Below are 27,328 nucleotides of genomic sequence, written 5' to 3'. Positions count from 1 at the left end.
GTCGGAGGAGGGAGAGCGGATTCAGGAGGTGGGCCAGCAGGTGCAGGCTGAAGGGAGGGAGGACTCCCGGTGCCCAAGGGCCTGCGGGCTGAACCAGGAACCCGTGAACGTAAGGATGTCCCGGAACCCGGGAGTAGCCACAGCCTTCACTCCCAGCCTCGGGCCCTGCACCTGGCTCAGGCCTGGGACCCTCTGCCTCTTGGAGCTTACCATCCTTGGGGCAGCTGGATAAAAAGTGAGTCAACAAATACGTGAGGGAGGTGATTTCAGAGAGTGGGAAGGGCTGTGGGGGTGTAGGGCTCCCTTAGGTGAGCAGTCAGGGAGGGCTTCCAGGAAGAGGCGGCTTTTGAGCAGAGAAGATTTAGGGGCCCGGGCAAAGGGAAGGATGTGTGTGCAAAGGCCTGGAGGTCAGGGCCTGATGTGCACAGGAGCCGGTGGGAGCCAGTGGCTGGAGAGCATGTGGCAGGGGGGGAGCTGGAGAGGGGTGGCCTCACATGGAACAGTGCAGGCTAAGCCAAGGGGCTCAGTCTGATCCGAGGGGAAGTTCTACACCCCTGGCAGCCAGGGAGCCCCCCACACCAAGGCAGGAAAGCTAGCCCACCAAACTAGCTCTCCTGTGTGATTTTGAGCAAGCAGCCCACCCTCTCTGAGCTTCCAAGCTCTCCTGTGGCAGTGGAGAGGAAGAGGGGTACGCGCTCGGACCCCTCCCTGCTGTGACCAGCTGGGCATTTGGGCCTCGTAGGGAGGAGCAGATAGAGACAATTCAGTGGAATCAAGAGCCCTAGGGACACAGGGGGTCCAGGAGGCCTTTGCTTCCATGGCCGATTGGCTCCCTGATACACCCCCAGACTCCTGCCCACGCGTCTCCCATTCAGCCCTGTCCTGTCACTGGGCTAGAGCAAAACACAGCCAAGGTTCCCCCAGGGCTACCCAATGATTGGCCACTCTGAAACCCTGCTGCTCTGGGAGGTTCCCTGGCAGCACTCCTAGCTGGGAATCCGAGGCCAGTGCTGAGCTGGGATCACTTATCACGTGGCCTCAAATGGAGGCCTTTCGGGGGGGGGGGAAAAACATCCTTTCCCTGGGGTTCCAATCTGTATCATCTAAAATAGGTTAATCGGCAGCACCGTTTCCCCCCGGGGGCCCCAGATCCTTCCTTGTACCCCCCAACTTTCCCCAGCCAGCAGGAGGCCCTCGGGCGGGGGTGGCGGCCCGTAGAACCGTGAGTAGGGAGGAGAGGTGTAAGACCAGCCGCGGGAGCTGCGGGAGTTGGCACGGGAGCTTGGCCACTGCTGGGAGGGGGCCTGGAGAACCACCAGGCTCACAGCCTTCCGGCTGCACCTGGCTTTGTGATCGCTCACGTGGGAGCTGCCTTTGAGGTCCCCCCTGAGGAGCTGGAGGTCACGCCTGTGTGTCTTTGCTCCCCTCCTTGCTTGTTCTCGTGGGAAATAATGATTGCTCACCGAGTCAGCGCCTGCCTTCAAGGAGCCGCGGAAAGCAGCAAGAGAGGGGGATTCGGCTGGGGCCACGGGATCCAGGAGGGGGAGCCACCACATGCGGCAGTCTGCCTGGGAGGCAGGGCAAGGGGGGGCATGCCGGGGAGTGCCAAAGACACAGGACATGAAAAACAAAAAGCAACAACAAAACCCGGTGCGTTTGTACAACTGACGTCCCAGCACGCTCACAGCCAGAACGTTTCCAGTTCGCAAAGCCGGAGAGGTCAGGGAACAGGCCACAGAGAGCCTTGAATGCCCAGTGTACTAGGCAGGATGGGCTAGTCGTGCCGCATAACAAACATCCCCGAAAGATTGGCACCTTCAAACAGGGTTTATCCCTCGTTGGTACCGTGTCTGTGGCCAGACCGCAGAGGGACCGCTCACTGCTGTCACCGAGGGATCCAAGCAGATGGTGCAGCAGCCTTCCGGAATACTTGTGTGCCACAGAGGGAAAGAGACAGAGGCATATGGGTTTGTGCAGTTCTTCCCTAAACTGGCGCTTGTCACCATCACTTGAATTCCATTGACCAACACGGGCGCCCCCCCCATACCCTGACTTCTTGGGGGAAGGGGAGACACGCGCCACCCATGGCCGAGACGACCAGGAAATATTTGGTGGCGTGTCGACGTTGACCACACAGGCCAAGATGGGTTCTGTACTTCACCCCAAGCCAGGTGAGGAGCCTCAGGAGGCACTGAGGAAAGGAGGCTGAGGTCTCTGTTTTAATTTTGAACTTTTGATTGACTTGCGTACAGAGAAGGGCACAAATGAACAGCCCATGAATTGTTACCAACTGAACACACTTGTATATAAGAGGTACTCAAAGCGACAGAAAGGGCAGCACCAGCCCCCCAAGTCCCAGGTGCCCCCGCCCGGGGCATCACCCGCCCCGGATCCGTCCGTCAGCTTGAATTTCATCCCGAGGCAATCTCAGCGGCCTGATTTCTTTTACTGGGCAAGCGATTCTGCCCGTGTTGTGTATGGCACTTGTCTTTTCCCATTGCTATGTAGTATTCCAGTGTGTGCATACGCCAGTGGGTTCCTTCCACCTTTGGTGAACGTTTGGGTAGTTTACAGTTTGAGGATCTTAGGGGTAGACCTGCCGTGAACATTCTAGAACACATGGTTTGGTGCCCCTGCGTAGCATTCCCACTCGCTGTGTGCCTGGAAGTAGAATTGTCATGATCTTGTGGTATTTAAGGCAGCCTCCGTGGGCACTGGGGAGACACCAAGAGAGTGAGCCAGGCCAGGAGCCAGAAGATGGGTGAAGGGTGGGCCAGGCCCTCAGCCCCCTCAACCTCAGAATCCAGAAACATCCCCGGTGCAGCCTTATCATCCATAGGACTGGGCCATCTATATTGTGAACATAAGATGAAAATCACATAGGGGCGCCTGGGTGGCTCAGTCGGTGAAGCGTCTGCCCTCAGCTCAGGTCGTGACCTCAAGGTCCTGGGATCGAGCCCCGCATCGGGCTCCCTGCTCAGTGGGGAGTCTGCTTCTCCCTCTCCTTCTGCCCCTCACCCCCGCTCGTGCTCTCTCTTTCTCTCTCTGCTCTCTCAAATAAGATCTTTAAACTAAAAAAAAAAGAAAGAAAATCACGTATAGTCGGTATTCCCTAAAATCCCATAAAAAACAAAGCCCACACACACGGGGCCGCGTGCTCAGCCCCAAACGACAGCCTGTAGGCCTTAACCGTGAGTCAGGCGGTGACTTAGCACGTTCTATTACGCAGGCAAGAAGAATCCTATCATATTTTAATGCGTGGCGCTCACATCTGCCAGGCGCATGTGTGAGGAGCACCCCCACCCCCAAGTCATCCAGTTGTGCCTCCTCACCCACCTGACGCGCAGGAAGCCTGAGGCCATCCAGTGAGTCAGCAGAGGGGACTCCCAGGGGAGCCCGGCTGGCTGAACCTCCCTCTGCTCCCTGCGCTGGGCTGCGCAGGACCAAGGGTCCCGGGTCATTTACTCACGGGGTGGTGAGACTTGCCCTGTTACTTCTTGGGGTGACATTTCTTAATAGACGAGCCAAGAGAGGCTAATTCTTTGCCCAGAATGAAGCCAGGAGAACAGTGGGGTTTTAGGCTTCGGCCATTGGGAGACAGGACTGTTTGGGAGCTTTACCTGGAGCCCACCCAGGCCTCTCTGCCTGGCCGGCCTGCATTCACGAGAGCTGCGCAGGGGAGGCCATGGGCTCCAAGCTTGGGCCTGGAAAGACCTGGCTTCTCGGCCTGGCCTCGATGCTGGACAGGTGACTTGCTCAGGGGGGCGTGTCACATGTGAACTTACAGGTGCACGTGAAGCCACTATGTGTGGCCAGCCCTAGTCCTGCCAAGACCCCTTTATTCCTCTGAGACCAGAACAAGGCTCTTCTGAGATCCTCAGACCCGGCTGGTTGGCCCTGAAGGGTTGGTGGGTTTTCCTTTTGTTTTTGTTTTAATAAAGATATGGCACGATCATTCTTTGGGCTGGCCTCCCCTGGCCCGGGTCTGGGTGACCCAGGCACAAGGTGGTCCCCGAGACCCCCCACTCCTGGGGAAGTGGGCCAAGGCGCTGAAGGGGGGTGCCCGGGGAAGCAGGGGGCGGGGGACACTGGCCAGTCACGAGAAGAAATGGATCTTTGTCACAGACACATGTGGGGCTCTTTATGTAAATTGTTCAGTGCCTAACAGGAAGGAGAAAAATGAGGCTTTGATGCAAGCCGCCTCTCGGCCTGGCGCAATGTCATTCAGACGCGTCTGTGGCCTGCTTCTATTAAGGAGCTGTCAGCTCTTCTCAGGCCAGAGACCCAGGGGGCTCTCCGGGCAGGAGGTGGCTCGGCGCTCTCTGCGGAAGGCCCCGCGTCAGCACAGGGTGTGCTGGGGGCCCCACCTCCGAAGGGCACAAGGGACTGTTGATGGATTCTTCGAGAACGGCACGAGGCCCCAGGGGCTGGGAACCTGGAAGGACTGACACGGCCACCTGCTCTGGGCGGAGGGGGTGCGAGGGAAGGTGTTCCAGACGGGGGACTGCGAAGGTGTGGAGACAGGGAGCGAGCCGTGGTCTCCGAGGGGCCAGAGAACACTGGGGGCCTGGGGTTGAGGCCAGCTGTGGGGGAGGGAGCAGGAGTCTGGTCTTCTGGGTCTCGGGGTCATGGGGATCTGACTGGCTGAGATGCGGGGGGATTCGAGGTTGAGGGAGGCGTCCGGGATAGGAGGACAGAGTGAGGTGCGGAGCAGTGAGGGCCAGAGTCGTGGTCCAGGTACACAGTGGGACACGCTTCAGAGCCAACCAGGGTGACACCAAGACTCCCAGCTCCCGGAAGCCCACGCCATCCAGGGCACCCAGGCTTCCCTGGGGAGCCAGGCAGGGACAACCCAGGAATAATCCCAGGCCTCCCAGGTCCTGAGGAACCTTCTGAACCCTCCAGAGGGAAGGGAAGAGAGACCCAGACCAGCACGGGCCCAAAACTAGTCTGCTATGCTCTGGTTCTTGGGGAGTATGTAAATCCCTGCTTGGTATCTATGGCAACTCTCTATTAACCAGAACTGGGTTCCACAGACTCCTGGCCCCTGTTCATTCTAAAAAACTCAGAGCTGTTGGTCTTTGAAAAAAAAATCTCATCTCACTGAAGAAAACACAGAAAATACCAAAGAGCGAAGAGAAGAAAACAGAAGCATTTTTGTGCATTTCCACCCAGTTTGTGGAACAAAATTAGGATCATGTTGAACATCCGCTTTTGCATCCTGCCGTTTTCATTATGCATCAGATCGTGAGCGTTTGCCGGAGGGGCGGGAAAGGGTCTTTGGAAACAGGGCTGCTGGGGGCTGGGACTTGGGGGTGCTGCTGTGCTCCCTGACCTTGCAAGAGTCGGTCGCCCTCCCTGAGCCTGCTTCTGCATCTCTACAAGGAGAGGTTGAGGGCGGCGCAGATCAGGCTCCATTCAGAGCCGACATCAGAAGTGTAGACGTTTTACCTGCCGCGGTGGGCTGTCTGCTGCAGGCTTGTCCCCCAGGAGAGCCCGGTGATGTCTGGGGCAGGGTGGGCACAGGGCTGGCCCTCCTGCCTGGCGTGTGGGGGAGGTGGGAGCCAGCCCCTGCAGTCCCGGCCGCCTGGGCTCACTGCTGCTTCCAGCACTCTCCCACTGTGTGGTCTTGGGCAAATGACACTGCCTCTCCAAATCTCCATCTCCATCTCCAAGCGCTAGAACGGGGGAGCTGTGATAGTTTGTCAACTTCATAGGCACCGAGCACTTAGCACATAGTAAGTGCTCAGTCAGTGGGAGCTATCATGAATACTACGATTCACATTATCTGGGACCGCTCAGGTGTGACTGCTGGATTAAGTCATAATCTTCCCGCAGCGTTCCGTAGGGTGCTTGGGGCCTGGGGACGTGGCCAGGGGGTGGCAGCAGGTGCCATGACCCTCTCCTAGAGCCGGGGCCGGCTTCGTGGGCCTGTGACCTGTGCAGCCACATGGGGCCCGGGCTCAGAAATGCCCTGTGCTCGCGCTGATGCCCTGCCATCGCTGTCTTGAGATTCATACTCTAGGAGCAGGGGCCCTGCTCATCACCAAGCGTGCCCTGTTCTCCACAGGATTCCTCACACCAGCCCAGGGGCTCGCCTGGCTTGGCACCCCTCGCGTCGTCTGGGCTCAGAGCTCTTGGCGAGGGAAGAGCAAGGGCCAGGACGGCCCCCCGTTCAGGGGAGGACGCTGCCCCGTGAGGTCTGGGGCTGTGTCCGGGGCGCACCCGGAGGCGGGCGCCAAGGAGGGTCACGCCGGGGGCTGCTCGTGCAGCGGGGAAGGCTGCCGAGGGCAGGAGGTTGTCTCGGTGGGATGCCAGCCAGGGCAGGCAGGGCCGAGCGGGGGGCCTGCCGGACTGCGGCCAGACATACTGGGGAGACGCAAGACGACTCAGGTTGGAATCGATTGAAACGGAGCCAGGCACTCGGGTCGCTAAAGGGGCCGTGAGCGGGAGAGGGCAAGCACACCCAGCGTGAAGGCGCTCCGAGGTCTGTTTCCTTCCCTCCGTTCTTGGGGAGGCGGGCCTGAGCCCCCCCCAGCCCGCCCCCCAGCACCCATCTGGGCGGGGAGCGAGGAAAGGAGCGGGGCACAGGCCACGTGGTGCACAGGAGGCCAGGGCAGCAGCTGCAGGACAAGTGGGACTTGGGCCGCCTGCATGCGCAGGGAAGGGGCATCCAGGACACCGTGGATGGACCGGCGGGGCCCGGGGTCTCTGGCTGCTAAAGGCCGCTCAGCAGAAGGGAGAAGAGGAAGCGGAGGAAGGACAGAGAAGGAATACCTCCTGCGCTTTCACAAGGGGCACGGGTCTCCCCGGGAAGGGGCTGGGGTGTCGGAGCGGGTGTCTGCCGTCTCGGTGCCGGCTCGCCCCCAGGGGGTGGCAGCCCCAGAGTGAGAGTGGCATGGGGTGTACGCAGAAAGGAGAGGGAGTCAAGGAGAGGCTCTGCCTTGGAAGGTCCCATGTCAGCCTTTGTGGGGTGACGCTGATACAGGAAGCCAGGTGTCCATTCTGAGGGGACGAGGCACCCCACAAGGTGTAGGAGTCCTAGAAGGGGATTGTGTGGGTCCAGAGGCAAGGGAAGAATTGCTTCTAGTGAGGAAACCGGGGAAGGCTCTCGGTGGTCCCTGCCGCCTTGCGTATGGACCGGCAGGGATGGGGAAGGGTAGCCCAGGAGGCGTGAACTGGCCTGGTGTTGGGACAGTCCCCGTCGGGGACAGCTGAGGTCTGATCTCAGACTGCAGGGCAGCCAGAGCTGGTTCTCCGCAGGGTGCCGGGGATGGAGACGTCTGAGCACCACACTGGGAATGGGAACTCGAGCAGGTGAAAGTACTGAGGAGCCATTGAAGGCTTTATCGCAAGCAGAGCTCGTGAGAGGCCATTCAGGGCTGAGGCTGGGAACCTGGAAACCCAGCTTGGAGATGGGCACGGAATTCCCAGCAGGAGGTGATGAGGCCAGATTCTAGGCTGTGGCTATGAGGATGGGAAGGAGGGGTCTGATGAGGAGACCTCGGGCAGGGCCCCCCCCCCACCCCAAGGACTCTGAAACCTCCTCAGAGACAAGCCACAGAAGGACATGGGGCAGAAAGCAAGGTCTTTGGAGCAGAGGGGGCCTCAGGATGCCATGGATGCATTGGATCCAGGGGTCTGGAGCTGCAGGGGTTGTTGGGGCAGGGGGAAGGTGGGGGAGCTTTGTTCTCGGGAGCTGGCCAGGGCTCTGGGAGGAGAAGAGATCAGCCAGGAAGGGAGGCCAAGGGATGGGACTGACATTGGGGAGGTGGGCGTGGCCCAGGGCCAGAGCACTTTGCTAGGCCCTCCTGGACCCTGGGGTGGACAGGAGGGACAAGACTGTGATGGGAGGGACAGGGGAGTTGGTGTCAGGAGGGCCTGGGGACCAGAAGTCTGCATCCACATGGCCATCCTGAGCGAGTCCTCTGGCCGAGGTCCGTGTCCACCTGCTGGGGGAGGACAGCCTGTCTCCCAAAGGGCGGTGGGGCTGCCAGGCCTCAAGGACAAAGGCAGGCGGGGGCAGGGGAAGGAGCTTGTGGCTGGGAGCTTAATGGCCCCGAAAAAAAACCATAAAACTGGAGAATTATGGGAGACATAAACAGAGCTGTCAGGGATTAGCCCGGGGAAGAGATACCAGCGGCTGAGCCGGGATTCTTGCGTGTGCATAAAAAAGACAGAAGTTATAAAAGGAGGGAGATTAAGAAGATGCTGCCTCCACGCTTGGGCTCCCTGGCCGATTCCTTTCTCACGCCCCGGCGGAGGCCCCAGCCGCACGTTGACCCCGGGGCCCCGGCCTGCATGGCCCGGCCAGGCCCCGGGCAGGGCCCGCCCGGCGACTCAGGGACAGGGGTGGGGGTGGGGACCTGGCCCAGGCCGGCGGAGGGGCCCCAGGAGCCAGGCCCAAGGACGGAGGCGGCGCCAGCTCTGACAATTTATGGGCGCTCACACACCCTGCCTTCATTTTCACCGTTCTGCTGATGTCATTAGCCAAGCACTAATGGGCTTAAATTTCACCTTAAACCATCCCCACTGTCCTCAGCAGATGACAAACGGACTGCTCTCTTCGGCTCTGCAAAGCTGCCGGGCGGGCTCTGGCAGGCACCTTCCCCTCCTTTCTCACACGCCCTTCTGGCCCCCACGGGAGGGGCTCCCTGGGACCCCGGGCCTGGGGACACTCACAGGTCAGGGGAATTCCCCGGGGGTCTGTGGGAGCCACAAGGCGGGCAGGGTGCCAGAAAAGGGGGACTTTGGAGGAGGTGGGATGACACAAGATGGGGAGGCAGGAGCCGGGGGGGCGGGTCCAGTGGCCCCTCCCCGTGTGGCCTGGCAGGCCTGCTCCCCTCTGAGTGTCCCAGCCCAGGTATCCTGAAAGGCAGCTGCAGAGGGGACTTGTGGGACCCCGGGAATTACCTGCCATTTTCTTTTTTTTTTTTTTTTTTTTAAGATTTTATTTATTTATTTGACAGAGAGAGACAGCGAGAGAGGGAACACAAGCAGGGGGAGTGGGAGAGGGAGAAGCAGGCTTCCCGCCGAGCAGGGAGCCCGATGCGGGGCTCGATCCCAGGACCCTGGGATCATGACCTGAGCCGAAGGCAGACACTTAACGACTGAGCCACCCAGGCGCCCCTACCTGCCATGTTCTTACAAGCCTTAGGGAAATCGTATTTTGCTCAAGCTAACAAAAACAGCAATGGTTTTACTTGGGGCTAGCATTGCCTTCCACCCACCGCCCACCCATCCAACACCCACCCAGCCACCCACTCGCTCATTCATTCGACAAACACGCGGCCCACGAACCCCTGGCTTGCTCACGTCCATCAAAGGCCCCAATTAGCTCTTGGAGCCCCGTGAGAGAGAACAAGTGGGTGATCTCTAAACACCGTTGGTTTGAGAAGACAAAATCTTTCCAGCGGTGGCTCTGAGGGGGGGAGGGGAAGAGACAAAGGAGCTCAGGGGATGGGGGGGTGGGTGTCGCGTGGACCCGATGGCCCATCCAGTCCTCGAGAGGGGCGTGCTCTCCTGAAAAGGAGGGACAGGAATAAAGACAGTGCCTCGGCAGAAGAAGGGCAAGGTCAGGCTGCTTGGGGGGGGGGGGGGGGGGGGGGGGGTCTCCCCTGCGAATGTTTCCACGGCCCCCACCTTTGTTTCCCAGTGAGGGGCAGATGCCCGACTTCTCTGCCAGTAAAGCTGGCCTAGAGGGGGCTAGGCCCAGAGCCACCCCTTTCCCATGGTAATCACACTCCCTCCCGAGTCCCTAGCACTGGCGACAAGGGGCCGTGGCCCGAGCTGTGCCCCCGCTCTGTCTGGCTCCCCTCGTTGCTCTCAGGAAACCGGTCCCAGCTTCCTGACCTCCTGTGCCCACCTTCACCACCCCACCGTCCGTGACTGAGGCTCTGGGAACTTACAGCATGTGTCCGATAGTGTCACTCACTCCCTTCCTTCCCCTCTGTGGCTCCCTATTGTCCTAGGCACGAAGTCCAAGATCTTCACATGGCCCGCAAGGCCTATCGCGCGTGGACCCCGCCCCTTTCTGTCTCAGTCCCTGGCACGTGTAGGGTAAATGAAGGGGGGTCTGTGAGGGGAGCCCATAGGTACCAGGACGTAGTTCTGAGCCATGGCGCAAATCCCTGCCCCTCAGTGGGCCTCCATTTCCCTCTCTGTAAAATGGTGCAGCCAGCACCTGGGGCTAGTCAGGAGGCTCAGGGTGAGCTGAAGTGAAGGCACAGGCCCAGAGACAGCAGAGCAGATGCTCCAAGGACAGTATGTGGGGACAGAACAAGCCTTCAGGGACTCCCTGCAGGTTCCAAAAGTCTCCCCTCCTCAGGGGGATCTCTGGTGCCCACCGTTCATGCTGGTGCCCAGGATCCTAACCCTGAGTAGCAGACTTGGAACCAGATGAGCGGAGTTGAAGTCCAAATGTTGCTGCTCACCAAGAAATTCCCTTGGCCTCCAGGCCTCAATCGTGCTGTCTGCAAAATGTGGGTGCTCATAGGTTGCTTGCACAGTTACCCTCGGAATTAAAATGATGTGGCAGGGAAGAAGGCACTTCTGTCGATGCCCAGCTTGTGGAGGGCACCCAGGAAATATGGGACTTAAAATCCCAGTGCCTGGGACCGCAACTCCCTGCCACGAAAATCACAGCCGACCACAACGCAGTGCTCCCTCCTGGACCTTCCTACCCTGGCCAAAGCTGCCTCCAGGAATTGAGTTCAGAGCTTCCAGATCCTAGGTCTGACCTCACAGCCATGGATTCTAATAATAGTATTCGACTTCCCATTATTGACCTACTATTAGTGCTTCCGGCTCCTTATAAGCTGTGTGACTTTGGACAACTGACCTAACCTCTCTGTGTTTCTGTTGACTCATCTGTAAGAGGGGTTAAAATATGTAAGCTGCTTCTTAAACCAGGGCCCTGCACACATAAGCACTGCGTAAGAATTCACTGTGCGGGGGATGATGACAGAGCACCTTGATGTCCATTTTCCCGTCGGGTCCTGTGAGGAGGGTGCTTATCACGATCCACATGTAACGGGTGAAGGCACAGAGGCCCAGAGAAGTGGGGTGACTCACCTGGGGTCACACAGAAAGTCGGTGCATGGCCTCAGGGACTGGATGTTCTTTCCAAAGGCTCACGAGGCTCTGGTCTGGAAAAAGCCAGCCCTGGAGCAGGGTGGAACACAGGGCCCTTTCTGAGCCCTCTCTCCGTGGACCCGGGGCTGGAGGGGCCTCCGGCCAAGTCTGTCCCACCCAACCTGCTCTGGGCGCTGCCTGCCTATGCCCAGATTGCGTATCCGCCCACCTGGGGCAGGGACCAGCTGCTCCTGGGGCCGGGGTGCCAGAGCTAGGTTCCTGTCGCTCCAAGGAGCTCCCGCCCCACCAGCCCCACCTCCCAAGCCAGCTAGGACCCCTCAGGGATTTTCCTGAACTTTCCCTCTGTTATAAAAAATTATATAAATATTTACCCTTTAGAAATAACAGCTCACTTGTTGGGCCCTCCTCTGCCAGGCCTGGCTTGGATGACTGTCCACTTTCTCAATTAATTCTTTTTTTTTTAATATTTTATTTATTTATTTGATAGAGACACAGCGAGAGAGGGAACACAAGCAGGGGGAGTGGGAGAGGGAGAAGCAGGCTTCCCGCCAAGCAGGGAGCCTGATGTGGGGCTCGATCCCAGGACCCTGGGATCATGACCCGAGCCAAAGGCAGATGCCCAGCGACTGAGCCACCCAGGCGCCCCTCAATTACTTCTTACCCACCCTCCGAGGGACTTACTTTTCCTCCTGCTTCACCAATGAGGAAACTGAGGCACGGTGCTGGAGTTGCGTGCCGAGGCCCCTCTCGTCTGTGGTGTCGAAGCCAGGATTTGGCCCCAGACACTCCTGGACCACCTCCGTCTCAGCCAAGCCCAGATTGGCCTCTGCTTTTAAGTTTTACAATGTGTGTTGCCTTTGTTCTGATGATTGAAGGAAGCACACTGCGGGTGGAAATGGACTGGAATGTTCAGCAACACGTAGCGCCAGGAGAAGCCCGTGGGAGTTGTGTGCCAGGGGTTCACCTCGAGCCAGTCCTGGTCTGTGTGCCAGAAGTGATGATTCAGACTATAGGGAGATTGAGGTTCACTCCCCCCACCACTTGGGGCCTCAGTTCCCCCACCTGTGAAGTGGGGGCATGGTCCCCATCATGCCCATTGCCCAGTGCGGGACGCAGGGGTGCTGACTGCTCTTGGCATCAGGGCCTCGTGCCATCCTACTTTTTTTTTTAAGAGTTTTTATTTTATTTATTTGAGAGAGAGAGAGCACGAGCGGGGAGAGGGGTAGAGGGAGAGGGAGAAGCAGACTCCCCGCTGAGCAGGGAGCCTGACACAGGGATCGATCCCAGGACCCTGGGATCATGACCCGAGCTGAAGGCAGACGCTTTACGGACTGAGCCACCCAGGTGCCCCTCGTGCCATCCTACTGATGAGGAAGCTGCGGTCACATGACCCTCTGGCCTATAATCCAACAGCTGGAACGGAGCCATGCCAGACTGGAGCCCAAAACCAGGCTCCTTCCTCAGCCGCCTCGCATAGCCCAGGGGATGGAGATTTATCCATATAAGCTTTAAAATCTTTTTGTAAGGGTTATATGCTCATGGAAAAAAAAAAATCGAATACACTCTCCCCTTTTATACAGCAGAGCATCTCTGCACACTTTCTACATTGTGCTCTTCTCCCTGACTTGAAGACTACACCCCATCTGTGCACAGAGCCCTTCCTTACTCTCTAGACTCCACTGTGTGGAATTCCCCAAATGTGTGTCCTTCATCCTCCTCCTATGGACACTGCAGGGGATCTCCAGGCTTTCACTGCTGCAAAGGACGCCAGGGTCCTCGCCCTGCGCAAAAGGCTCTGGGCCGGGCTGGGAGCAAGACTGCGGGGCCAGAGGCCCATGCAGTTTCCATTTGGGTCTGTATTGCCAAAAAACTCTCCGGAGAGCTTGTACCAGCTCGCTCCCCACATCTGCTCTTGCCCCACACCCTCAGTGGCCGGGTAGATGCAATGGGCCACGTCCACACCTGCTCCGGGCCTAGAAAATCAACTCGGCTATTTCCCGTAAGGAAATCCTCAAAGGCTGTGTATGTCTGAGGGGCCCAGGCTGGAAAGAATGGGAGTCCAGTCACTGCAGGCCCTGCACCCCTGACCAATGGTGTGACCTCAAATGGTGGGTTTCAGCTCTCGGTAAAAGAAGGGTGATGATGGTACCCACACACCCCCACCCCGAGGGTGTCGTGAGGATGAGGTATGTAGATGCAAAGTGCTTATTGGGACAGGGCCTGGCACAAAAGGGCAGCCAGCAAGAACTGGGTGCTGTTTATTGTCAGTCTGGGTGACCTTTGGATCCCCAGGAATGCAGCCCCCTAGGGTCTGCCCCTGGGGTCCGTGCTGGGTTGAGATTTGCTGTACCTTTGGAAGGGGCCAGGGAACGGAAGAAGGCGTGGGGAACCACCGAGGGAAAGTGTGGAATCACTGTATCCCGGCTTCCCACTGTGCCGATGGGGACACTGAGGCCCAGGAAGCCCAGCCTGGAAGTGGTCACAAGCTTAGCAGAGTGAAGCTGCCTTTTATCGGTGTGTTGCTGCCCGGACGGCAATGCCAAATGCAGAGTCCTGGGCCTGCTCACGCCACTGCAGGGACTCAGCTCTGAGAGGTGGGGCCCCGAGCCGCAGAACCAGAGTCTGGTCCTGGGTCCTCAGGACAGGACAGGACCGGACCCGGAGCCCCTCACCGACCCCAGCCTCCAGGACTCAGTGGGACCCGGAGCATCCGAGGGCTGAGATCTCACTCCAGCCGGACTGGCCCATGATTCTGTCGGATTGCAGGATCCCGGGCCCCACCCCTGGCCCCCAGCATCGGAATCTGCCGTCTTCCTAAGACCTGCACAGTAGTGTGTGAGAAACACTGAAACTCCAGCTGGGAAGATAACGCACCTGCCATGGGGGGGCAGGACACTGTCTGGGGACAGACCTTAATTCTCAGTCCCAGAAGCCTCCCCAGCTGGGGGGGGGGGGCATCATCCTCCCCCATAAAGCCCTACCTTCCAGAAGACCTGCTCTGTCTCAGATACACACAGCTCCCCAGGAGGCAGAGTACAGCACTTGGCCCTCGTCCCCACCCCCCACCCCCACCGTGGACAGTGCCAAGGCAGTACCAGGTGCGAAGCTCAGCACAGCCTCCCATCTCGCGCTGACCCTGTAAGTGTGGTGTGATTAAGGTTTCAGCTGAGGAACACGCAGAGCAGCTCAGTGAATTGCCCAGGGCCAGCCCGCAGATCGCGGGCAGAAGTGGGATTTGAACCCAGAGCCGTGTGCCATCGGGGCACTGGCATTTACAGTCAGGGTGGGGCTGGGGGAGGGTGCTGCCTCCCTGCCCCCCAGAGCCACACGGCCGGCCGCCTGTGAGTCCTCACAGTTGGCGGGCCTGGCCCTTGGGAATCGGACATGTCTCGGGAGCTGGAGAGGCCTGCCGCTCCCCATGCGGTCACCAGCACCACAGAACCAGCCAGGAAAGATTCTCCCGAACAACTTCCCAGAACAAGACAGCACTGGGGTCAGGCGGAGTTAGCTGTGTACAGCTGGAAGAGGCTCTCTCCCCCAGATGCCGAGTGACTGGAAGCCAGCAGGGGGTGGTTCCGGAGGTGCAGGGCGGGGGGTGAGGCCCGAGGGGGCTGGACCTGGGCAGAGGGAACTCGGGGTGCGGGCCAGCAGGCCGAAAGGATTCTCTTCACCTTGGGAGAAACATAGTGCTGTTCAGAACGGCCAGCCACTAGCCTCGGACAGTTGCCCTCGCCCTCCCTTCCTTTTTACCCTTAAGCACCTCCACATTTCACAACTGTGTGGAAGAGAGGAAAATCAAGCAGGAGGAGGCGGCCTCTGAAAACCAAAGGCAAATATTTTCCGTCCTGAGGCAAGCAGGCCCAGGCCGCCTCCGGCCCAGCCTCTGGGGCAGTGGCCGGTGGTTCACTTTCCCCACAGGTCAGTGCTTCTGGTCACCGGGCTACGTGTCTGGGGGGCTGGCCAGGATTCCCCCCCTGCCCCAGGGATTGCTGGGGGCAGCAGGCCATCCATCCAAGCTTTGCTCAGAAATGGAAGTTCCCTTCCTGGCAATGGGGGGCAGCCAGGGCAGTGGGGGGCGGGAAATAGTGGTAACCAGGAGGACAGGGTCCCAGCCGTTCATCCACAGGGTAGCCCACTCCACACCCAGTCTTGGGCCAGAGATGCTTTTCATATCAAAATAGGAGCTGTTAGTGTGTTGTTGGGGGCAGGGGGCTATAACCCCCCCAGAGCCACTAGGCCCTAAATGAATTTGTAACTTATCCATCACAACAGCTGTCCTCATCGGAAGAGCAGTGGTACGTGGTGTGTGAGATTTCTGTTTGGGCTACAGACAAATCCAGGAGGCCTAAGTGTGGACTCCAGGCCTCCCTTACAATAACTCTGCAGCCTCAGGAGCCAAACCCCCACCTGGGGTCCCTCAACAGGGGGCCCAGCGTGGCAGTGGGTAACTGGATCTGCTGGAGGAATTGGGTGGGGGGAGTTGGTGGTGGTGGGCACTGTGGCTTCTCTCTCCAGTTCCCCACCTCACCAACTCCTTGCGCTTTCTTTCTCCCAAGAAATCCAGTTTTCTGAAATTTCCGAAGGAGCAAACCAGGACCTCATTATCTTGCGCCCTCAAGCCCCTGGGCACCTCCCGGATGCCCAGCTGTCAGGAAGCAAAGCTCAAGGCCCTACCCACAGCCCCAGGTGGGGGGGACTGGCAAAGGCCTCCAGAATGGCCCCTTCCCCGCTCTGGAGCTCAGTTTCCACCGCTGTGAATTGAGAGGTGACGTCACCTCCTAGAAGGGCAATTTGAGGGTTAGAAGTAAAATCTATCAAGGCACCTTGGCCATAGGAGGGGGCCAGACAGCATGCTGTCTGACGCTGCTGCTGTTAAACCCCTTCTCATAGTCTGAGGTTACTGAGAACTTTCTAGATCTGAGGGTGGCCCCAGGCTCAGTATCTAGGCTGGCTGGCGGGGGGGGGGGGGGGGGGGGGTGGAGTCCCTGGAGAAACCCCACTCTGCCCTGCCAGGCCCTGCATGTGCTAGGGGACCCGCTCTCTCCTGCCTCCGTCACCTGCAGGACCAGCTGGGCCCCCCAGCTCCAGCTCCTGGCCCAAAGGTGTCATCAGATAAGCCCGGTGGCACCTGCTGTCCTCACATCTGTCGTCCACATGCATCTTCACGCCCCCCCCCCCCAGCCTGCCAGGCTTACCATAATCCCAGCCAGAGGTGGCTCGCTTGGGGTGGGGGCCGGACCCTTCCCCCACCCTCCAGCTAAGCTGGGGAGAGAAATCCGGCTCAGATTCCCAAATACGCTGCGTTCTTTCCTGCCACTAAGCCAGGCAGCTCCTTGCCGATGGAACGCCCTTCTGCCCCCCCTAAGCCCACCACTTCCTCCACAGTTTTCCCCTATATTTTGCAGCCGTTGTCTTTTACCCCACCTCATTCAGGAGGGGGGTCCTTAGGGGGCCCTGTGCCTGTGGGTCTCCAGGATTGGGCGTGAGCGGAGTCTGGAAAATGTCAAGTGACTGATCCAGTCAAAGCCTGGAGGGGGCTTCTGAGCTCAACCAGCTCCTCTGCTGCCCCCTCCTTTGGGGGTAAGGACAGGCTGGGGTTTGGGTGGGTGGCCTTTTGGAGAGCAAGGTAATGGGAATGGACATGAACTTCCTGCTGCCTCATTCCCCTGAGGAAGGGGGGTGGGGTGGGGGGTCTGGGCTGCTGGGCGCCAAGGGGAAGGGAATGGGAGGGAGGGGCGAGGGGGGCCCTTAAGGAGGCCAAGGCTGAGGAGGGAGACAAGGCTGGGGAAAGAGCCCCCCCCCCCCCCCCGTGCGCCTTTGGCACGGGCACGGGCGGGGTCCGCCTTGAAGTTGGTGTGCAAGCCCGCTGCTGTTTAAATGGTGTGTTTGTTTGGAGTGGCTCAGGGAGGAGGCCGAGATGGGGGAGGCAGCGCCCCACTTGGCGCCGCCGCTGCCGGAGGGTCGGTGTGTTAGAAGCTGCAGCTTTGTCGATGACTGAAGGGTGGGCGTTGAGGAGTGAAGGGCGAAAAGCAAAGGGGGGCTCGGCGCCCCGGCCTGGCCGCCCCCTGTTTTGCGGAGGGAGCGCCGGAGCCGCCTCTCGCAGTCACGGCGAGCAGGGAGGGAGGCGAGGGGACGAGAGCGCCGGGCTCCCCGCCCCCACCCCACCCGGTTCCAATATTTCGCAGAAAGGCACGCGGCTCCTAATCGGTCCTTTCCAGGCTGAGATTTAGCCGCGCGATGCCCGCGCAGGGGCGGGGGCCGCGGGCCGGGGGAGGCGCTCAGAGGCCGGAGCCGCAGAGCGAGGTGAGGAGCCCGCGTCCTCGGCTGGTGGAGCGGGCGGGCGGGCGCGCAAACCCGAGAGGCAGATATAGAAAGGGGGGCAGGTTAAAAATAACCCTCTCCGGCTGGGAAGCTCGCGCGCGCTCTCTCGCCTCGTTCGGTGCCAGAGGACTCCAGGGGAGGTGGCGTTGGGGAGGGCAGCGCGGGATTCCCCCTCCTCCGCGGGGCGGGGTGCCCGCCTGCGCGCCGCGGCTGCACGTGTGCGGGGCCGCGCGCCCGGGCCCCCTGCACCCGGCCGGGGTGGGGGGGCGCCCCCTCCCCAGGCCGGGGCGCAGCTGGCAGCGGCCCCCGCCCGCAGCCCCGCGCGGCTGGAGGGAAGCGCTCCATTATTCATTATTTACGAGCGTTAATAGGTTTGAGGCACGGGGTGGGGGTGGGGTGGGGGCGGGGTGGGGGCGACGGCGCCGTGGGGACCGCGGCCTTAGGGGAAGGGGTGGGCAGGGCGGGGGCGGGGCCGCGGGCAAGAGGTCCCCGCCTCGGCCCGGGCGGCCCGGGCGCACCTCCGCTCGCCGCCGGCTCGCAGCCGGGAAGGGGGGCTGCGCCGGGAGGGAAGTGCGGCCCTTTGATTGTGCCCCTCGGCCTCTGTCCTCCGCGTCCTCGCCCTTTCCGAGGCGCGGGGAGGGGGGCTGCGGGCCGTACGCCCCGCCCTGCGCGCCCCTGGCGGCCGCCGCCGCGGCCCCGACGCAGCCCGGGCCTCATTTATCATCATCTTTGGTCAAGTGGAGTGTGCAAGGAACAGCTGCTTCACTCGGCTGACTTCCGAGGGCGGATACAGCGGGAATCAGGGAGATGAATGATGGGGGCTGGGGGGGCAGAGCCCCCCAGGGTCCCAGCGCAGGCAGGAGGGAGGCGCGGAGCGTCCACCGCCGCCTCCGCCTCGTGGCGAGTGCAGCGCCCCCTTCCTGTCTCTCCTGGCGCCTCCAATTACCGCGGCTCGCGGACGGGGGTGGGGGGGGAGGCACCCCGGGAGGGGGCCGGGCGCGGAGAGGCACCGCTCGGCGGCGGAGGACGGGCGGGCGCGCTGCTGGCGGAGCCCGAGGTCGCCGTGACCTTGCTGGGGTCAGCGGGTTGGGCTGCGGCGGAGGCGGCGCGGCGTCTTTGGTGGCGCTTTCCGGATTGGCGCAGAGGCCGGGAAACCGGGCGGGGGCGAGCGGGGGTGTGTGTGTTGGGGGGAACACAAATAGAAGGTGAAATTTTACCTGCCCCTGAGGGAGTCCTGCGGATTTTCTCCCGGCAGCAGCCGGCGCTCTGCCTTTGTCTTACACGGCTGAAACATCTGTTGCAGAGGGGCGGCGAGGCCGCAAACAACCCCCACACACCCTGCGCGGCTCCCCCGCCATCCCCAGCTCGGCCCTCGCCGGGCTCCCGGACTCGCGGCAGCGCGTTAACCCTGCTCGCGCTGGGGCGCCCGCCCCGCAGCCCCCCTGCCGTAGTCGGCGCCTCCGCGTGGGGCTCCCAGCCCCCGGGCTCAGAATGGCTTCTCGCGGGGGTGCCCAGCGGCCCTCCCCCCACTTTCAGTGGCCGCGAGGTGTCCATCGGGGGCGGGGGTGCAGTGGCGGAAAGGGTTAATGGCCTAGTCGCAGACCCTAATTGTCAGACCTGGGCCCCGCTTCGTTTCAATTACCCTAAGTAGAGACTGAATGCGCAATTAACGAAGTCAGCTTGCCAACTGGAAAGCCGTCCCCGCTTTCACATTGAGCAGAATACTCCACCAGCTGACTTGGACTAAGCAATTTCCTCCTCTCTCCCTTTCTCTCTCTCTCTCTCTCTCTCTCCCTCTCTCTCTCTCTCTCCCCCCCAACCCCCCTCCCTCTTTTTCTCTCTCCTTAATAATAAAATTATACCAAGCAGTTTGCGGTGTGGCAGGCGGCCAGAAAAGCGTTTCCTTTAAACGCCGCCGTCTCACAATTAGGCAGCAAGAGGATTTGACACGCCGTGGCGGCCTGACAGGCGGCTTCCTCCCCTGGGGGCTGGGGGGGAGGGGGCGCCAATTCCCTGGCTCCCCCAGGTGGAACGGGGCTGGGAGGGGCTGGCTTGCTGAGCCTCCCCGACTGTCAGGATGCTGCGCAGAGGGGGTGTCAAAGGCAGGGAAGGGAGGGGTTCTTCCCGCCCAGGCTGGGGAAGGGGGGAGACATTCCCTGGCTCCTCCGGAAAGCTGGGGTGTCCAACAGGAGGACCTTGACCCCCCCCCCTTTGGGCTTGCAGCTCCGAGTTCATTTTCTGGTGGACCAAGGGGCCCAGAGCTGTAGAGGGATCTCAGCCGTGCTGGGCCTCCTGGACAAGTCACTGTCCCTCTCTGGGCTTGTTAATCCCTCTGCAAAAGGAGGGGGAAGTTTGACCTAGAATATGCTCTATAGAAAGTGGCTTCTGGTGGCTCAGTGCTGCTAGCAGCTGGCCTTGTGGGCGGGAGGTAGGGGGAGAGGTAGGCAGCACCAGGTCAGAAATGAGCCAGAGACCCCCCTCCAGCCTGGGCCGCAGATCAGTGGGTTCCAAAGGCACAGAGGGAGTGCTGGCTCCCCAGCAGCCATACGGGGCAGCTAACAAATCCGGGTGACTTTGCAGGATTGCTGGGGATTGGTGCCATGAGAACAGAGGGCATCTGACCGGCTGCAGCCGGGCCCCCTGAGGTGGGGGAGGGGAGATATGCGCAGGTGCCCACCTTGCTGTGTTCTGCCTCCAGCCTCATTCAGGCCGCTCCTTCCACCCGGTGGGCCCTCACCCTTCCTCACATAATTACGCCCTCCTGCCAGCCTGCCCTGACCGCCTGCACTCCCCACCCCACAGCCTCCTGGGTGTCTGTCAGCCTCAGGAGGGCAGGGGCCCTGCTGCGTTTCCCTCTGTATCCTCAGCACCCAACTCCAGCCCACCCCACCTGACTGTAAGCTGAACAGAATGGGCTTGATGAGGGAGGGGCTGTGACCCAGGTGGTGTGGAGGACAGAGGGGAAGCCTGTGGGCTTTCCTTCCTGATTGGCTACTGCACGGGTCCTGGCTGGTCTTCAGGCCTGTCGTCATCATCCCTTAGAGCTGTGGGTAGGTTAAATGATGCACCCAAGCCAGCACTGAGCCCCTCACCCATCCCATCTGCCCAGCCATCCAAGCAATATTTAATTGGCACCTGGTCGGGACAGTTTCTGCACTTAGGGCGTAGGACCACACAGATGAGGAAGCCCCTGCCCTCATCAGGCTACATTCTGCCCAGGGAGGCACATGTAAAGCAGCTCATTATACCATTAATTATGTGATTACCACTGTGATAAGCGCCACCAAGGAGCCCTGCAGGGACCCAGCAAAGGGGGGGGGGCGGATAGCAGGGCCTCATCTGGTGCCTGGGGTGGAATGCTCCGAAGGTTATTACCACCCCTGGGGGCCTAGGCCTCCTGCCTCCGAGCCTTTGCGGCTCCCCCACCTGGGTGCACCTCTGAGCTTTACCTTCCCCGTGGGGCCCCAGCCACTCAGGCCCTGCCTCCCCCAGTCGCTCACCCTGCGGCCCCACTCCACGCTTCCCTGGGTTGTGCTGGTCTCAGGACTTCTCCCAAGGCCCAGGGAAGGTTCTGGGTGCTCCCCCATTCTCATTCCTTCACACCGAGCGCCTGCCTGTGCCATGACCACCTGCTAGGTGCTCGAACTCTGCTCCCGCTGGCTCTGCCCTTGCAAAGTTCCATGCGCACCAGTTACATCAGCGTGTGACACCCGGGGGCTTGTGATGAGCTGCAGCCCACAGACGGGCCCTCTTCAACTCTGGGGTGTTAAACTTTTTACTTGGTCGATAACATTTATTAAAACGAGAGACTTCCCTTTTTATTAAAAAAAAAAAAAACTCCGAAGCTCTGGCGCTCTTCTTCCCAAAGCTCTGCTGGAGTTCGGTGGGGCGCCCCCTCACTTTATTTGGGACTGGGGTCCCTCAGTGTGCCTCCACCCCCACCTGCTGGCTTCGCTCAGGTGCATTACCTGCCATGCCAGAAGGAGCTCGTTCTCTGTGGAATGAACGAGGGGTTGTGGCGATAAGCCCCCCCCCCCCATGTCTACCCAGTTGTTCTCTTCGCTGCCATCGACGGCTGGTTCTGGATATTTCCATAGGGTTAATGTGACACTGATACATTATTCATTCAATACATATTTATTGTTCGGGGATATGGGGGTAGAGCTGTGAACAAAACCGGCCAAAACGCCTGCTCGGGGAACTGTAGTTCTAAAGAGGAGAGACCAGCCGTAAAGCCAGCCAGCCACGTGGCTTAGGACAAGGAGGTGAGCACGTGATAGAAGTAGGGGAGGAGGCATGCACGGGGTGCTCTTCCAAGCACAGTGGTCAGGGAGCGGTCCCTGGGAAGGTGACATGAGCAAAGTCCTGTTGGAGCCGAGGGAGCAAGGCGTGCAGAGATCAGAATGGTCTTCCCAGCACAGGAAGCAGCCAGACAAGCCACTAGCTGATGAAGCCACTTCCACAGGGAAGTCAGGGTCCCTCGGGGCACACGGGGTGGCCCTCAAGGACAGGCTGGGGTGAGAGGTTGGGCTCTCTCACCTTTGCCTGCCCTCAGAGCCAGCGGACACATAGATCCTGTCTGATCCACATTGTGCGGCGGCCCGCAAGGCCAGAAACATCTGGGGCTTTGGTGGGAAGGATCACAGAGCAGACCGGGAGCCCCTCCCCGCTCTCCCCGCGCCCCCGCCCCGTAGGTCCCCTCAGATGCCCACGGCAGCCTCTGAGCCAGCCCATTGGCTTGCTGACCTGGCATTTCTGAATGTGTGGGCCACCAGACCCCAGCCCTCCTAGCTGATGACATCTCAGGAGTCAGGAACCCCCCGTCCCCCTTCTTATCCTCATTTTGACAGCGAGGGGGGGAGGTGGTGCCATCTTTTTTGTTGAATGGCGAATAAAATGATCTAAAAACAATTACTGTCCACAAGAGACTGGTAAGTATGGAGCTGATAATAGATGAGTGTCCCCCCGCCCCAGAGTGGGAGCTCTGGAATGCCCACAGCACCACTGCTGCTGAATCCTCTCTTGCACCCCACAGCTATCCCAGCTGGTCACCTGGACCGCAGGCCCCTCCGTCTTGGACGGCCCAGGTCTGGGGGCCCGTTGACCACTGCATCCCAGAAACCGCGCCGTGGGGCAGTGGGGTGTGGCTGTGGAGCAGGGCTCAGCTTTAGAAGTCAGGCACCCAGCGGGAGATCTGGGTCCTGTTGCCCAGTCCCTGGGCTGTGGGACTTCCATAGGTTACTGCTCCTGGAAATGGTTTTGTGGCTTCCTAACTGGGCCTGGGGCTTCCAGAAACTAGCACAGTCCACGCTCCACACACCCCGTGATGCCCCAGGAGCGGGGCATCCTCTTAGTGGTAAGACCCTGAGGACAGGATCTTCATGGGCCTTAGGAGGGTCTCTGAGGCCTCTGCAGCTGGGGCCTTGGAGGAGACAGCATTGGTGGGCTTCGAGGGGAGGCTTTCCAAATGTCTGGAGAGTCCAGAAGCTTCTGCTCTCCATTCAGACTTCCTCCAAAGAGCCCTGAGATCCCGCCTCACCTGGGGTCCCTAGCCTCAGAGACAGAGCCTGGCTGGGGACCCGCCCCGCATCTGGAGAGAGTGCAAGGTGGTCTTCCAGAGTCTTGCCCTTCTCACCCCATAGCTTGCCTCTGAGTATTCAGGACCCCCAGCCCCCGGGTCCTCCCACCCGAGCGAGGCCCTGCAGAGGCATATGCCGGACTCCCGTGGGGTTCTCCCATGGAGCGTGCGTGGGTACCCATGAATGAGGAGGGGTGCGTGTCAAGTGTTGGGGGTGCTGCCCACATGGAGTGGTCTTGAGAGGCCATCCTTTGAGGTGGGGGCTGCCTTGTTCTCTGGGATTCTGTATGCCCCAGGATTGTCCCCCTCTGCCCTAGCAGGGCTCTCCCCTCTGGCTCGGGTCCCTCCCTCCCCACTAGCCCCTAGGCCAAGGACCCTAACCCTTCCCTGGGGCCTACAGGGACTGAGTTGTTTGTCTTGTGGACTCCTTGGAAGCTCATCCCTTCCCCTATTCAAGCCAGGCCCTTAGGATTCAAAGTAGACCCCACAGGTCAGCGGGAAAGCTGGCTAGCGATTTATCATTTTAATCGAGGTTTCCTACTTAGTATTCCTCACTCACCCCAGACGGATGGGGAGGTGCAGGGTGGTCCTACCTTCTTCACTCCTCGCTGGACACCCCCGGCCCCATCCCCAGCCTCCTGCCCCAGGGAACTTTCTCCTTCTTCCTAGTCCCCAGGCCTTGAGTGGGTTGGCTTTTTGCATTTTTCCCTGCAGCTACAAATTAGGAAACCGGGTCATAAAACAACCTTGGGTAAGTGGGTAGGATGGAACCAGCAGTCTCACAGCCGCTGCTGGGGAACAGAAAGCTTCCTTCTGTCTTCCTCCCTCTCTCTTCCTCCGTCTCCCACCCTGCCCCTCTCCCACCACCCCTCTCCCTCAGGAAAACCTCCAGCCACAGCCTCCCAGCTGGGCTCCACCGGGTCCCCTATGGGAGCTGCGGCAGCTCTGGCCCACGCTGTGCCCATTTCCCTGATCCAGGGCACTGGAGGGGCTGTGGGCCCAGGGACAGCAGTTACGGGGTGATAGCAGGTGGCCAGTGACCAGCACTGCTCATGAGTGGACCTCCCTGAGGTGGGTCCGGCTCCCCGAATAAGAGGGGCGGTCCTGGCCTGGCCTTCAGGGCCTCAGAGGCTGCAGAGGGGCCCTCTCCCCTCCCCTTCCAGCACCTTCTTGCTGCCACGCTCCAAGATGCCTTCCTATAGGTGGGAGTTCTTGGTGTGGGGTCCAAGGAAGGGAACGTGCACCCTCGGTCTGGTCATCCAGCAAAAGGAACTTCACTGTGGGTGGGCTCAAAGGTCGGTCTCTTGCTCTCTGAACCTCACCTTTTTTCTCTGGAAGGGCGGAATAGTCAAAGTGTTAACTGAGCAAACCTGCACAAGAGTAAGCATTCCCGGCCAATGCCAAGGGTCCCCCACCACCCCCACCACCCCCCACCCGGTCCTCCTCTGCTCCCTCGGTCCAGGAGCCTGGGAACACTGCCTTCCAAGAGTTGTCATAAGGGACTTCTGTCCTAAGCATCGTATCTGGTGCCTAGAGGACGCTCAAGGCTGACTTCCTCCCTCCCCTCAGGAACTTCAGAGATCAGGCCTTGACCCAGTGTCCCCAAGACCCAGTGGGGGAAGCAAGGAGGGGGAGGCTAGACTGGACCCGAAGGAGCCCCGCGAGGATGTGTTAGGGGGTGCCCTTCTCCCTCCAGCTGAACCCACTGAGGCCAGACCCCGGGTCTGTCCCCCTCTGCTCCCCTCCTCCCCTCCCGAGGTTCAGAGGTCATCATCTCTGCCAAAGGGGCCCTTCCTGCTGCCGCCCACCCCTGCCTAGTGCGTGCCTCTCTCCCCCTCCTTGTCCTGTCCTAGTGCTCTTGAAAAGTAATCATAATCATAATAATTAATAACAACAGAGCCTGTGGCAGGCCTGAGGCAGCTCTTAAAGAGGCAGAGCCCCGTCTTCTCCTGGCTGAGCTGGCGGACCTCGAGCGACTTTGATGCCACGCCTTTGTTCCTGCAACCGTCCCTCTCCCCCCTCCCGCCGCCTGGGGTTGGAGGGTGGTGTTGGGGTGAGCATTTTTGCCTGCGTTCTCCATCAGGCACTGGGCTTCTCGTATTTTAATTGAACTGTCTTTTCTTAGAGATAGATGCTTTCACCGCATCCAGGGCTTGTGTGTATTGGGAAACCCGCCTTTAATACAGCTCGGCTAAATTAAAAGACACAGCAGCTGGACTGATTAAAGGTGGGGGGGAAAGGACACTGGCCATAGCACTCTCTCTTTTTAAGTAATGTTTCCAGTAATGCATTTTGGAGAATGTGAAGAAAAATAAAAAATAAAAAATAAAGCTGTAGAAATGTTAATGATATCCACAGGACACTCAGCAGGAAATGGGAGCGATCTGGGACTAATAAAAGCCGAAATGTAATTTGTTCAGATATATGACGCGCAGCTCAGCTCCCGTGCCTCCAGAGCAGGCCTGGGTTTGCGCATTCCGGGCTCAGAAACACAGGCCGGGGGGACGGAGGCGGAGCGCAGTGTCGTGTCCTCCGGAGCAGGCCCTCCTGGCCAGGGCCCGCTGCCGACCCCACCGGCCAGCCGGTGACACCCTAATAAAAGTGACTTCCACTGCCAGCCGGGTTGTGTGCCTGCTCATTTCCTCTGCCCAAGGGTGGAAGGGGACGGCCCCTAAGCCTTCTCCGCAGAGCTCAGGAGGCCCAGGGCCACCTGGCTGGCTGACAGCCACCAGGCCAGAACCGAGTGCCGCCTCCAGCCCCTGTGGGCCCGGTGCATCGCGGCAGGCACCTCCTCTAATGTTTGATCCAAGCCGCCAGGGATGGGACTGAAGTGGGTCAGAAGGGCGGGCACATTTCTCCTTGTTGGGGATGCCTGTGAAGAATCCGGGGGGAGGTGGGAGGGGAGGCCGCCGGGCTGTGTTCGTCACGGGGCCTGGTGGGCAGGGGTTCGCCCTGTGGGACGCTGGTCCCCTCTCACAGCAGCCCCGGGTGCATCTACCCCTGAGTCAGGGTCAGCTGACTGCCGAGCTCAGGGGAGGTGGGCCCCGGGCTGTGCTAACAGGGCTCCTGGGGGCTTCTGGCTGCTCTGCTCAGCTGGATGGGGCCCCTCCCCTGGCCCCCACCCTGGTCAGCCCCAACACTGAGAAAGGCATCTAAGGGGGATCCGGGCAGAGAATAGAGGAGTGAGTTGGACCTCCTGGGGGAGCCCCCATCCTCCCCCACATCTCTGTCCTCTTTCTCACGTCTGTGTGTCTCTCTCTCTTTTCTGTGCCTCTTTATTCCTTTCTGGTCCCTCCTATAACCCTGGAATCTTGTGGCCTGAAGCAGGCCACCCCTTCCTCTTTCACCTTGGGAATGGCTGGGAACTGGACCGTCCCCGGTGCCCTCCTGGGGGCCCGGGCCTTTCTTTCTGCCTCTTGCCCCCCCCCCCACCAGTGGCAGGGTTGTGGGTAAATCCTGATCCCCCGCCCCCGCCGCCCCCCGGGCGTCTGGCTGACTGCCAGACTCCTCGATGTGATTTCTCCTGAGCCTGGAACGATCCTTGCTCCTCCCCTCTCCCTCCTTTGAGGGCCTTCTGGGGTGACCTGGCTCCCAGTCAGGGAGACCTTCAGCCTGGACGCTGTTGTGTGAATCCAGTTGCTCTGCCCTGAAGGGCCCACCGCTTCTCCGGGGTCATTTCCTGATCCCAGATCCTGCGTTAGGGCTGGTTAGACCTCACCGGGGGCCCGAGCCCCTGAAATCATAAACAGATGGGCTCTTGGCCTGGCGTGCCCCGGTGCTGACCCTGTGAGATGGAGACGGGAGGGGCCTCCGGGGCTGCCTCACGCCCAGCTGTGGGGCGCTCCTCTGTGGCCAAGGGACTGCGGCTCTGTCCCCCATTAGCATGCACTCCCTCACTCTGGGCCACGTAATCTGTTTACGCACCTATGATACCAAACCAGGAGGCAGGTGCCGCTGTCCTGCGTTACTGGGAGTCGGAGAAGGGGACGTTTTATGCCTACAGTGGCTCACAGCCCCTAATCGACGTCTGCTAGGAGGAACAGACAGATTCCAGATGGCATGGCCGTGATGGAGGTGCGCGCGTGCGTGTGTGTGTGTGTGTGTGTGTGTGTGCGCGCCCGCTCTCCGCAGGCCCTGGTGAGTGGCTCCTCTGGGCAGGGGCAGACCTTCCCGGCTGCCCGCACGGCTGGGTCCCGCTCGAACACTGCCGCACTGGGACTCGATTGCAGGACCCAGCCGGCCCCCCGGGGACCGGAGAGCAGGAAGCGCTCTGCTAAATGGTTCTGTGGGCAGGGAAGCGCTGGGAATGATGGGTGGGGTGGAGGGGAGGAGCTG

The 27,328-nt window shown here is 60.4% G+C and overlaps 1 protein-coding gene across 7 annotated transcripts in view; it reads left to right on the top strand.

Moving 5' to 3' along the window:
* Positions 1-27,328, top strand: part of RAI1 (retinoic acid induced 1) — a 116,116-nt gene that overhangs the window by 74,638 nt on the left and 14,150 nt on the right. The window contains exon 1 of one of the 7 annotated variants that reach the window (XM_032431663.1): positions 26,700-27,067. The exons of the other annotated variants lie outside the window; for them this stretch is intronic. The gene's annotated coding sequence lies outside the window, so the exon portion shown is untranslated. Of the gene's footprint in view, positions 1-26,699; positions 27,068-27,328 lie in introns of those variants that run through there. 7 annotated transcript variants of the gene reach the window in all.

Source organism: Phoca vitulina, unplaced genomic scaffold (genome assembly GCF_004348235.1).
Source record: "Phoca vitulina isolate PV1807 unplaced genomic scaffold, GSC_HSeal_1.0 scaffold47, whole genome shotgun sequence".
Classification (NCBI taxonomy): Eukaryota; Metazoa; Chordata; class Mammalia; order Carnivora; family Phocidae; genus Phoca; species Phoca vitulina.
Note: the sequence above shows the minus strand (reverse complement) of the source record. Positions and strands in the feature narration are given on the sequence as shown.